At 44.4% G+C, this 12,315-nt stretch overlaps 1 protein-coding gene across 1 annotated transcript in view; it reads right to left on the bottom strand.

The window, feature by feature from the left end:
• The window catches only part of LOC142291659 (uncharacterized), a 1,021,181-nt gene that overhangs the window by 359,023 nt on the left and 649,843 nt on the right, over positions 1 to 12,315 (bottom strand). The window lies entirely within an intron of this gene.

Genomic DNA, 12,315 nt, shown 5'->3' on the forward strand with positions numbered 1-12,315 from the left:
GTGCTTCTCTCAGATGAGGTAACAAAAATCTGCTGACAGATTCCCTTTAAATACTGTAGAAAATTACACATATACAAAGAAATAATGGAAAAGAGGGCCGGACACAGACTGAAAAGGGCCTCTCTACAAAAACATGATATGGCCCTTTGTGTTCCAAACATAATGCACCAAATCATTTGTCTATGACAGAAGCTGTTTTGGTGGTGAAAGTGGGCCCCCTACCTCTTGGCCCTGTGCCTGAAGTGTCAATTACAGCAGGACTTCTCTGCACATGCAGAGGAATCACACCAATATTAATCACAGAACAATAGACCCTTCAGTATGAGTAAACAATAGCTCACTAAGAGATAAGAGAAACACAGATGTTTTTTCTTTTTTTAACACCCACAGCATGCTGTCCTTAGCTTACATTGCAAATTACAGGTGACAGATTAACTTTAATGAAATGTATTATCAGAAAATAACCTACAGTTTAAGTCATTTTTGTGTTACATTTATTTTATTTAAATACAATGTTTTTCTATTCCAATCTATAATAATAATAATAATAATAATAATAATAATAAAAACAAAAAAATATATATATACAGTATATATATATATATATATATATATATTGTGAGGTAGCGAACACCAATGTGGTAAATGGTCGCTATGTGTCGCAATGGAGAAGGTCCCTGCGATATTAAAGTGAATAAGTTGCTATGGGACTTGTAGTTCCACAAAGGCTTGGTTCTGCATATAAGGGTCAGGTTCCCTTTAACAATGCCAGTATGCTGTGCAGGTCTGAAAACACAAACCTCCACCTGTGGGTGTGTCCAGGCTGATTTAGGAGACTGTCAGTGTGTGTGGAGCAGCCCTGCATGATGAGCAGCCTCAGGCAGGTAAAGAGGCTGCTATTCTCAGAGAGGTTGGAGCTTCTGGAAGGAACCTGCCCAAGGAAGCGTGGGTTGCCTTCAACCTTCTGGAACTGAGTGTGTGGAGGCTGAGGGAGCTCCACTCTGACACTTGTAGTGTCCAAACCTGAGCGGGCGGTCCGCTACAAAGACTGACCAGAAATCCGTGTCTCGTGGGGAGACTGCCATACCTTTACTATGGACATTAAATGGACTTGAAGCCCACGGTATGTGAAGGTGTTTTGTTTAACTTTTCCTTTAAGCCAGGAGAGGCTTCATTGTGTTTTGGAAGGGCAGTTTATGTTGTACTAATAAACTGCTGCATTTTTGAGAGAGACTGTGTTGCCTGTGTATGCCTAAGCTACCCTGCATCGCTGCAAGCGAGTAAAACCCCCAGGTTGCGGTAAGCAACGTTTACATATGGTGGAGAATGCGGGCATGCGGTCTGGTTGCTAGGGGCAACGCAGCCTGGTTGCTAAGGGCAACTGCCTAGGACGTATTGCTGTGGATCGGCGGGTCCACGAAAATCGTGTCGGCGCACTCAAGCAGCTGGCGGTGGATCGGCGGGTCCACGAAAATTTTGTCTGCGCACTCAAACAGCTGGCGGTGGATCGGCGGGTCCACGAACAGGGACAGCGTGCTCCAGCTGCTGGCGGTGAATCAGTGGGTCTGCAGGGTTCTGTGCTGCAGTGGCGAGAGACCAGTGACTGGAGGTTCCAGGCCAACCCGGAATTGCGGGGCCCTGTTTGGTGAGCAGTGATACACCACAGGCTGGAGATCCTGGTTGTACGGGCGGTACAACCTGGAAAGGTTAGTGGTTCTCTAACCCCCTCCCCCCTCTTTAGACCACCGGGTATTACCCATTGGAGCGCCCCTGCTGTTTGTTTTCTTGTTTCAGCATGGAGGGTGCACAAATGGATGCTATGGAGGAGCTGTACCAGTTCCTTGTGCGTGGACAGCAGGAGCCGTCAGTGCGGACCGATGTGGCAGCAGTGGACCAGTTGATAAACTCCCTTCTGGGGCCAGTACGAACACAGGGTGCCCAGCAAGATAAAGGGGAACTGTGTGAACTGGGGTCTAAAGACACTGCAAGGAAGCCACAGAAACCCCAAAAGGGGGTGGAATCCCATGAAGGGGTGGTTGCCCAAAAGGGGATGGAGCATCCCATAGACAAGGGTGCAGTGGCGCAGATGGACAGTAGTCAAGCACAAAGGTGTTCATGCTGCAAGTGTCCTGTCTGCAGTATAGACCACCCATCTGACGAGAAGCCACGTCTGTGTACCGTGGAAGTGGATGGGGAATCTGTAACTGGACTTGTAGACTCAAGGAGTTTGGTGACCCTGGTGAGGGCCACATCTGATGTCTACCTGATTCCTGGAAAGAAGTTCCATGCCAACTGCACCCACAATAATGATAAAGAATACCCAATGACCAGTGTGGTCATTAAGACAAAAACGGACATTGGTTCTCATGATGTTGGTGTAGTTTCAGATTTACAGCACCCAATTATTATAGGTTGGGACTCCAAATTATTTGTGGACTTGTGGAAGCAGGGGGAAGTGTCCGGGTGCTTTTGTAAGAGCCGTAACAGTCCAAAGGAAGCTCCACCACAGTGGGAGATTAAAAAGAGTCCTTGTGGGGTGGCTGTGTGTGGTAAGGTGAAGATAGCACCCCCTAAAGGTGACTGTCCTAAGTTAGTGGGGAGCAAAGAAAAAGGTGGACATGCCCAACTTAGTGACATGATGTGTAAGAAAATAAATGACAATATGACCGTTAGTGACGGAGGAGCTCCAGAAAAGGGAGCCAACACCTGGTTAGGTGGGAACATGTCAGTCCAGGACACCAGGTTGAGTGACGATGACTCCAGTAAATACACTGACTCTACTAAAGTGACAAACGAGTACAGTGACGTACTGATGAGCGAACAGGGGAAAACCTCCTCCCGTCGCCGAAGGCGCAACAGGCGTAGAGAGGCGGAGCGAGCTACAACCTCTGTAAATATGGTCCAGGTAGAGACAGTGTCATGTAGTTCTGCCAAAAGGGTGGATTCCCTTCCAGAATCTGAGTGTGCAGAGAAGGTTGAGAAAGGCACGTTGCCAATAGCAACCGCTAATGTAGTGTTGGACAGCAAAATCATGCAAAAGAAAGATGAGTCTGAGCTGGAACTGACACATTGTAACGGCAGAAATCAGCAGGGTGAAAGTGCAGAAAAGGAGCCGACCAAAACAGTAGTGGTGATGTCCCCTATGATTTCCTGGTGTGAGGCTGATGGTCTGTTGAGTGAAAACCCTATAGGAGAAGAAATCCTGGAGGCTGTTGGTGGAGGAAAAATCCACAAAGGTCATGGTGAGCAGACCAGTGATTCAACCAGTGCTGGCGTGAACAATAGTGCAAACGGCACAAAAGCTGTTGTAGACCCCAGAGAATCTGAGGTTGAAGATATGGAGTGCAAGAAAGCCTCTGAAGTTGCAGAGAATCAAGAGTCCCAAGAGATGGCTGAAGCTGCAGAAATTGAGAGAACCCTTAAAGTAGGGAAATTTAGCCCAGAAGTCCGATCAGCAGCTGAGAGCTTAACTGAACTTACTGGTAAGACCAAGATGGAGGCCATAAAGATGGACTTGGTACAGAAGATTGAGAATCTTGAGTCCAAAGATGAGGAAAAATTCAAAGGCTCTGAGGCTATGGAAAAACCTGAGGAGAATGCAACTCCAAAGGTGGAGCCTGTGATAAGAAAAGAGGATGGATATAGAAGACCCAAGGAACGGTCTGATGCCCTTACAGCTAAAGAAATTCGGCCAGTTTTTACGTGCATGGTAGAAGTCCCTGCAGACTTGAGAAAAGCCTGTGCCAGTGAGGCGGTACATGAAAAATTCAAGACTGCCGTAGGAGCCTATAAAGTGTACTTTGCCCCAGAGTCTTGTCGGTTGGTGGTGTGCTCTGTAAATGATGTCACAAAGAAGCGGGTGGCTATCCTGAGTGGCATGCACCTACAGTGTCTTCGCACGAAGTGGCTCATCTCTACAAAGACGGAAGAAGACACCAGACGATTGGAGCATATGAAGCGGCTCACCGCAGCGTTTCAGGAAGTGGTGGTTGTGAAGAAACCATTAATTGGGCTTGCAATAAGAGCGCTGAGAAGTAACATTCAGCAAGCCAGGAAGGTTCCAGGTATTACAGCTATTGAAGTGGAAAAAAACAGTGGAACATTCCGAATCTATGGGAAAACTGCAGAAGCAGTCAAGACAGCTCGAAGGTTGTTGGAGTTTGTGGAAGAGGTCACACAAGTACCCAGAGAACTGGTTAAGAAACTGATTGGAAGAAATGGAAGAGTCATGCAGGAGATGGTTGACAAGTCCGGTGTGACGAGAGTAAGAATTAATATTCATAATGAAGCCAAGATACTCTGTGAAGTCGGTATGGTTCCATGTGTCATTGTGGGAACAAAAGAGTGTGTTGGAAATGTACGAGTCCTCCTAGAGTACCGCCTGGGTTACCTGGAAGAACTAAGGCAGTTGACCCTAAAAAGGCAGAATATTGCAGAACAACTCCATCAAGTTGGTATGAGGTGGAGACAGCTTTCAGGCTGGGGCCAGGAGAAGGGTTGCCCACCTGATAAAGGTGTTGCCTCAGTTGGCACAGAAAGTAGGTCCTATAAAGAAAGGAACCAAGGTCATGGAAGACCTAACTACACTTTGGGCTATAGCATAAACTCTGAATGGTCCAAACCCTCTACTCTAAACTCCAAAGGAATGGATGAAGGGAGTAATATATCTACAGTGAAGGATGGTCTTGAGAAAACATGCCAACAGAGCGATGACGACCGAAGACGCAATGGAAGAACAAGCCATAGTAAATCTGCAAAAAGAGAATGCAGACGGTCTAGATATAGCAGATCATCTATCAGCTCAGTGCTGAGGTGCCCAGACAGTAGCCTCTCTAGTGGATTAGATAGCTCAGAGTCGGACCAGACAGTAGTTTCGACTGGAAGAGAGTTTCGCTACTACACTAGCCGTTGGAGACAGTCATGGAGAGAGAGGTCTGACCGGGGGGCGTATCTGAGAAGGGGGTTGACTGAGACGAGTCTGGTGACAATGACCGACTTTATGTCAGGAGCTGAAGCTCAAGTTTGTCAAAGAGGGCCCTCTCAACTGGTAGGACAAGGTGACACTGATGCCCTGTCTCGGGGCCCCTTTGGGTGTCAAGTGTTCAACCCTACGAGTTTGAACAGAGGGGGGGATATGTGAGGTAGCGACCACCAATGTGGTAAATGGTCGCTATGTGTCGCAATGGAGAAGGTCCCTGCGATATTAAAGTGAAGAAGTTGCTATGGGACTTGTAGTTCCACAAAGGTTTGGTTCTGCATATAAGGGTCAGGTTCCCTTTAACAATGCCAGTATGCTGTGCAGGTCTGAAAACACAAACCTCCACCTGTGGGTGTGTCCAGGCTGATTTAGGAGACTGTCAGTGTGTGTGGAGCAGCCCTGCATGATGAGCAGCCTCAGGCAGGTAAAGAGGCTGCTATTCTCAGAGAGGTTGGAGCTTCTGGAAGGAACCTGCCCAAGGAAGCGTGGGTTGCCTTCAACCTTCTGGAACTGAGTGTGTGGAGGCTGAGGGAGCTCCACTCTGACACTTGTAGTGTCCAAACCTGAGCGGGCGGTCCGCTACAAAGACTGACCAGAAATCCGTGTCTCGTGGGGAGACTGCCATACCTTTACTATGGACATTAAATGGACTTGAAGCCCACGGTATGTGAAGGTGTTTTGTTTAACTTTTCCTTTAAGCCAGGAGAGGCTTCATTGTGTTTTGGAAGGGCAGTTTATGTTGTACTAATAAACTGCTGCATTTTTGAGAGAGACTGTGTTGCCTGTGTATGCCTAAGCTACCCTGCATCGCTGCAAGCGAGTAAAACCCCCAGGTTGCGGTAAGCAACGTTTACAATATATATATATATATATATATATATATATATATATATATATATATATATACTGTGTATATATACACATCTATATAGAATGTTTGTAATTTTAACAATAGCCAATGGGGTTAATTTAAAAGGGAGATAAAGAGGTCACCACGATGTCAGTATCCAATTACACACTGGGATGATGATGCATGGATGCCAGTACTGCTGGTGTAGCACAGCCAGTAAAGTATATTGCATTGAAGGAGGAATCATATCCTATGATTAAAGGCGGATTCTATGCCAGAAACATGTCAGGTTTATACTATGTACAGCAGATCCCTCTGGTTTTAATGATTCTTCAATAAATATTCCTTCTTTTATCATTTGGATGGATGTGCCAAATTCCTCCTTCACTGTAATTTACGCTAATTTAGACTAATTATTCCAGGTTTTTCAGGAAGAGTTTTCCGAAGTCTCATCATCAAAAGACTGCAATGACAGGGAGCACCACTATGCAGATCTAATAACACAGGATCTACCAATCATAATAGTAATGTCACAGCTCCCAATGCTCTGCCTCCCTTCACAGTCACCTATGTACCCACACATTACATGCTGCAATACAAAAGATAGGGCTTGAGTCAGCCATCCTGATGCTGATGTAAGTCTGGATTTCCTAAAAAATGGAAAACAGAAGTCTAGCATAGGCACAGTGACCAGTGATAAACTTTTTTCTTTTTTTTTTTCTTTTTTAAATATACAGATCGTGAGATGAAAAATACCAAAACTTTTGAAACAAAATACATTTCATATAAAAACTTGATTTAAACACAATGTTATTTTCAGATGACATATTCCATACAACATATATCTTAAATAATAGATCATGGGATAAAAAATGAATGGTCTCCAGATTTCTGCATGCAGATTGCATATATTAAATAGATCTCTTAGACCTAATGAGACTAGTGGACTTCAGGGCGCTTTACACCCTACAATAAATCTTACGATGTGTCGGCGGGGTCACGTCGTAAGTGACGCACATCCAGCATCGTAAGTATGATTGTAGCGTGTAAAACCTCCGTGCAATTGCGATTGAACGAAAATCCGTTCATCGCATGCATGTCGTTCATTTCTCAAAATTTGAACGTGCGGTTGTTCAATGTTCCCGAGGCAGCACACATCGCAGTGTGTGACACCCCGGGAACATTGAACGACAGCTTACCTGCGTCCCGCGGCTCCCGCCGGCAATGTGGAAGGAAGGAGGTGGGCGGGATGTTTACGTCCCGCTCATCTCCGCCCCTCCGCTTCTATTGGCCGGCTGACACGTGACGTCGATGTGACGCCGAACGTCCCTCCCACTCCAGGAAGTCGATGTTCGCCGCCCACAGCGAGGTCGTATGGACGGGTAAGTACGTGTGACAACTTTTAATCGATTGTGCGGCACGGTCAAAAAATTGAACGTGCCGCACATACGATGGGGGCAGGTCACATCGCATACGATATCGTATGCGAAATTGAAAGGTGAAAAGCAGGCTTTACTTTGAATCCATGTCAGAACAGCTATATACTGGTTATTGAAGATTTTTCTGCCAGATATAAAAGGAGCATTAGAATAAACTACTTAATTAAGGAGGAAACATTTTAGAAAGCTTTTCTAATATGGATTCAAAGTAAGTACACCAGCCTCATCATGTCTAAAGGATCCATTTAATGAATGCATTTTGTCTTGTAAAATCTGAGGACCAGTTTAATTTAAGATGCCTACCTTTTTAAATCTAAACTACTGCTAGTATTTAAGAAAAGAAATAAATGTCCAATGAAGACTTTTTCCATTTTGAAATTTGTTCTTGGCACTTGCTGTTATACTTGTCAGTTTTCAATCAGCAGGTAAACAGCCGTGAAGAAACTGTTCAATATTGCAGATCATTTTCAGGCAGAAAGTCAGATTAATGAAAACATCATCTGTATATAGCATCTGATGTTTCTGAGAACGTTTTCTTCCTCGTGTCCAAGAGAAGTACTTTCCCAGCACTGCTAATACCGTAAATGTAATTTATCCTATTTTAAAGGGAACCTGTCACGCATAAAAACGCTCTTAACCTGCAAATATGGGGTTAATCTGCCAGTTAATAGAGTTTTAAATCTGCCCGATGCATGGACATTTAATCATGCTACTCGGGAGGAAAAGAACTTTAATCCTCCTGACAGCGATCCAGTTTCAGTCACTGGGGCGGCACGGTGCTGGTTCAGTCACTGCTTTGTGTATGGAAAGTGGCGGCTTTGACCACATCCCCTGCACTGACTGACAGCTTTCTCTAAGGCCTCTTTCACACGTCCGTGAAAAACCATGCACGTTTTTCATGGATGTGTCAAAGGTGCGTTTTGCCTTCCATGAGCCATGTTTATGGCACACGTGTGTTCTCCGTGTGTTATCTGTGATAACATACGGAGAACGGGAACTTTCTACTCACCTGTCCCTGGCTTCGCTGGCCGTGGTGCTAATCTTCGGTCTCCAGTCCTGCCGACTCCCCGCTGCTGCTGCTTCCGGCCGCAGTGAAGTGAATATGCAATGAGCATAATGAGCGGCGGTCGGAAGCAAGTGACAGCAATGGCAGAGACAGCAGGGCTGGAGAAGGTGAGTAAAGTTTTTTTATTTTCTCAGACACATGTGTTTTCTCCGACACGTGTCACACAGAACACCTCCGTGTGGTCCGTTTGCGTTACGTGTGACACCCGTGATGCCGGAGAAAAACGGATATGTCTACTTGTGGAGCACATGGACACACGTATGCTCCACACATACACATGGTCCATGGCAGAACACGCACGTGTGCGCAGACCCATTGATCTTAATGGGTCTACGTGTGCCCGTGTCTCTGGTACGTGAGGAAACAGACCAAACACGTACCGGAGACACGGACGTGTAAAAGAGGCCTAATGCAAATTGGCTGTCAATCAGCGTGGGGGGCGCAGTAACAGCAACCCCAGTGGATGAGAACCGAATGCTGTCAGGAGGATTTAAGTTCTTTTCCTCCTGGCAGCAGGGTTCAATATGCAGGCACACTTTTGTTAAGTTTCAAACACTATTAAACTGAAGAATAACCTCATATCTGCAGGTTAATAGCATTTTTACACATGACAGGTTCCATTTATGTCCAAATTAAAAATCAAAATGGATAAGAAAACTTATGGGATATAACATATCACTCCACATATACTTTGATAATAATAATAATTTAATAATTTTATTCATTTAATTAGCGCTATTAATTCCACAGCGCTTTACATACATTGGCAACACTGTCCCCATTGGGGCTCACAATCTAGAGTCCCTATCTGTATGTTTTTGGAGTGTGGGAGGAAACCGGAGTACCCAGAGGAAACCCACGCAAATACGGGGAGAACATACAAACTCCTTGCAGATGTTGTCCTTGGTGGGATTAGAACCCAGGACCCCAGTGCTGCAAGACTGCTGTGCTAACCACTGAGCCACCGTGCCGCCCAATTTGCAGTGTCTTCTACCAACCATGCTGTATTAGGCTATGATTAGGATGCTGCAATGCTATTCATTTTGGTCCTGGTTCACTAAAGGGGGCTTTATACGGTAGCGATATGGCTAGCAATTTGTAGCGATAGCGAGCGTGTAAGTACCCGCCCCTGTCGCGCATGCGATTGTTTGTGAACATTATCGCTACGGCAGCATCACACATACTTACCTGGTTGGCGGTGTCGTTGTGACTGCCGAACAATCCCTCCTTCAAGGGGGAGGGACGTTCGGCATCACAGCGACGTCACCGCAATGTCACTAAGCGGCCGGCCAATCAAAATGGAGGGGCGGAGATGAGCAGGACGTAACATCCCGCCCACCTCCTTCCTTCCGCATTGTGGCCTGCGGCAGGTAAGGAGACGTTCCTCGCTCCTGTGGTGTCACACATAGCGATGTGTGCTGCCGCATGAGCGATGAACCACCTGGATAAACAGCCCTTACCGATTTTTGAGTTTGGGATGATCTCCATGGTGATCGATTTTCACCATTTTTGAGGTCGTTTAAGGTCGCTGGTCAGTGTCACACGCTGCGATATCGTTAATGACGCCGATGTGCGTCACTAACAGCAGCGGCGTGGCACTCATCAGGGACTAGTCAACTATCAATATCAAAGAGTACTAATGTGACTCTGCATTGCCATAATAATTTTGGAAATAGTGCCTATAAGTAACAGACATATTAGGAAGTGTTTTTTAATTTTTGGACTTCATAAGTTCTTTTGCTAAAGCTAGAAAACTCTCATCAAGTACTGTGACCAAATATGCACAAAAATACAATGCGGTGTGTATACCATTGAAAAAATGGGTCATTATTGGATTTAAGAATATAAGGATTGAAGACTATTTTAGAGAAACATTTTGGAATTATTATACCACTTGGACCTATCCCCTCCTGGAAATCTTCAGGAGGTAAAAGGAGACCAAAATATAGCCCTTTCTCAAATTATCTTTATATATAAAAAATGTCCCTAATTTAGTAACGAAAGCACTGGCCTTATATGAAAGATAGGCATACAGCAGGAGGGATCACCATTGTCTCACTATTTTGACAACTTTGAGACTTCCTGCCTCTGAGCTTGAAGATACAAATGTGTGGGTGGAAACTTTGACTAATATGATCAAACATGGAGGGATCTGTGTTCATGCAGGATGCAATGATATATGAAGCAGCAGAAGATGGATTAATGTATGTTATGGATCATCAGGGGGAAGAAGAGACTTGAAGAAGCACCAGAGGTAAAAGCTTGTAACACCTCAGTGTGTTTGTTGTGAGCACTGCATATATGTAGTGAGAGAATCAGACTAACCCTTTACAAGCAGCTATTTCCTATTTCATTAGATTATCTCTATACAACCAGTTATGTCTTCTTATTTTAGATTAACCCTTTAGAAAATGCTAGATACTCCTCCTTTGCCTGGTCAGAGACATGTTATTAAATGTATGATATAAAACAATTCAGTGTAAAGTTAACAGGCTGCTAATGGTTGAGTTAAGGGACATTTTTAGCGTGATTCCCATTTCATCAATTTGCTACCAATAGGGGAGTATTGGTGAATACATTCACAATGTGTATACTTTGCTATTGGCAATTTAATGAGAAAAATACATAAATCAAATTTCCCATTGTATTTTATGAAACAGTGAATAGAAGAAAACGATGAAACCTAGCAAATTGATTTGTTCACCCTGAAACCTGACCACAGGATAGTTCATCCCAGATAATCTCACCAGACTTTGCCCTCCTTCGGGTAAAATAATAGCAAAACCTGCATTCCTGTAATACTGTGGAAAATTATTCAATTCTCTAATGACATGTGTTTGAGAAAAGTCTTCTAATTTCAACCAGTCATTTTTTTGTGATTTTCTCAGTAGCAATGGGTCATCTTCAACTACACTAAAGTGCCTGATTAAGTTTGATATTTCAGATAATCAGAAGAAGACATTAAAATTAAGTTGAATTTGCACATCCAGTGGCTGTTCTCAGAACTGTATTAGCCCTAAAGGATGACTTAATCTTAACATCCTAAGAAATGTCAATTACTCACCAGTGTTTCCTTTTTAACTATCCAGGCGTATTTGATGTAATAAAGTACCTTTACATATATATATATATATATATATATATATATATATATATATATATATATATATATAGATATATATATATATCTATATCTATATATATATATATATATATATCTATATATATATATATATATAGATATATATATATATATATATATATATATAAAACCAACATGACTTAATGAAGACATAATGAAGGCTTCAGTTGGCTCAAAATGTTAAGATCCAATTAAGTTACAATGTAGTTAAATAAGTCGGAGACAACTCGATTGAGGTAACACAAAAAAATGCAAACAGATACTGTCCATGCAAACAGGATGCTTTTATGCGGGCGTCACACGGTACGATCTATCGTGCGATCGCACGAGCGATCGTACCCGCCCCCGTCGTTTGTGCGTCACGGGCAAATCGCTGCCCGTGTCGCACAAAGTCGTTAAAGCGCCGTCACAAGTACTTACCTGCTGAGCGACCGCGCTGTGGGCGGCGAACATCCTCTTCATGAAGGGGGGGGGACGTTCGGTGTCACAGCGATGTCACACAGCCGCCGGCCAATAGAAGCGGAGCAGCGAAGATGAGGGGAACGTAAACATCCCGCACACCTCCTTCCTTCCGCATAGCCTGCGGGTGCTGCGGGACGCAAGTAAGCTGTGTTCATCGTTCCCGGGGTGTCATACGGAGCGATGTGTGCTGCCCTGGGTATGATGAACAACCGGCGCCATGAAAAATAAACGTTTTTTAAAAAATTAGCGACATGTACACGACTCACAATTTGTGACCGATTCAGCGTCACTCGGAGGTGTCACATGAAACGTCGTCGCAAACGATGCCGGTTGTGCGTCACGAAATCCGTGACCCCGACGATGCATCGCATGATAGAT

The sequence above is a fragment of the Anomaloglossus baeobatrachus genome, chromosome 2 (genome assembly GCF_048569485.1).
Source record: "Anomaloglossus baeobatrachus isolate aAnoBae1 chromosome 2, aAnoBae1.hap1, whole genome shotgun sequence".
NCBI classification, from domain to species: Eukaryota; Metazoa; Chordata; class Amphibia; order Anura; family Aromobatidae; genus Anomaloglossus; species Anomaloglossus baeobatrachus.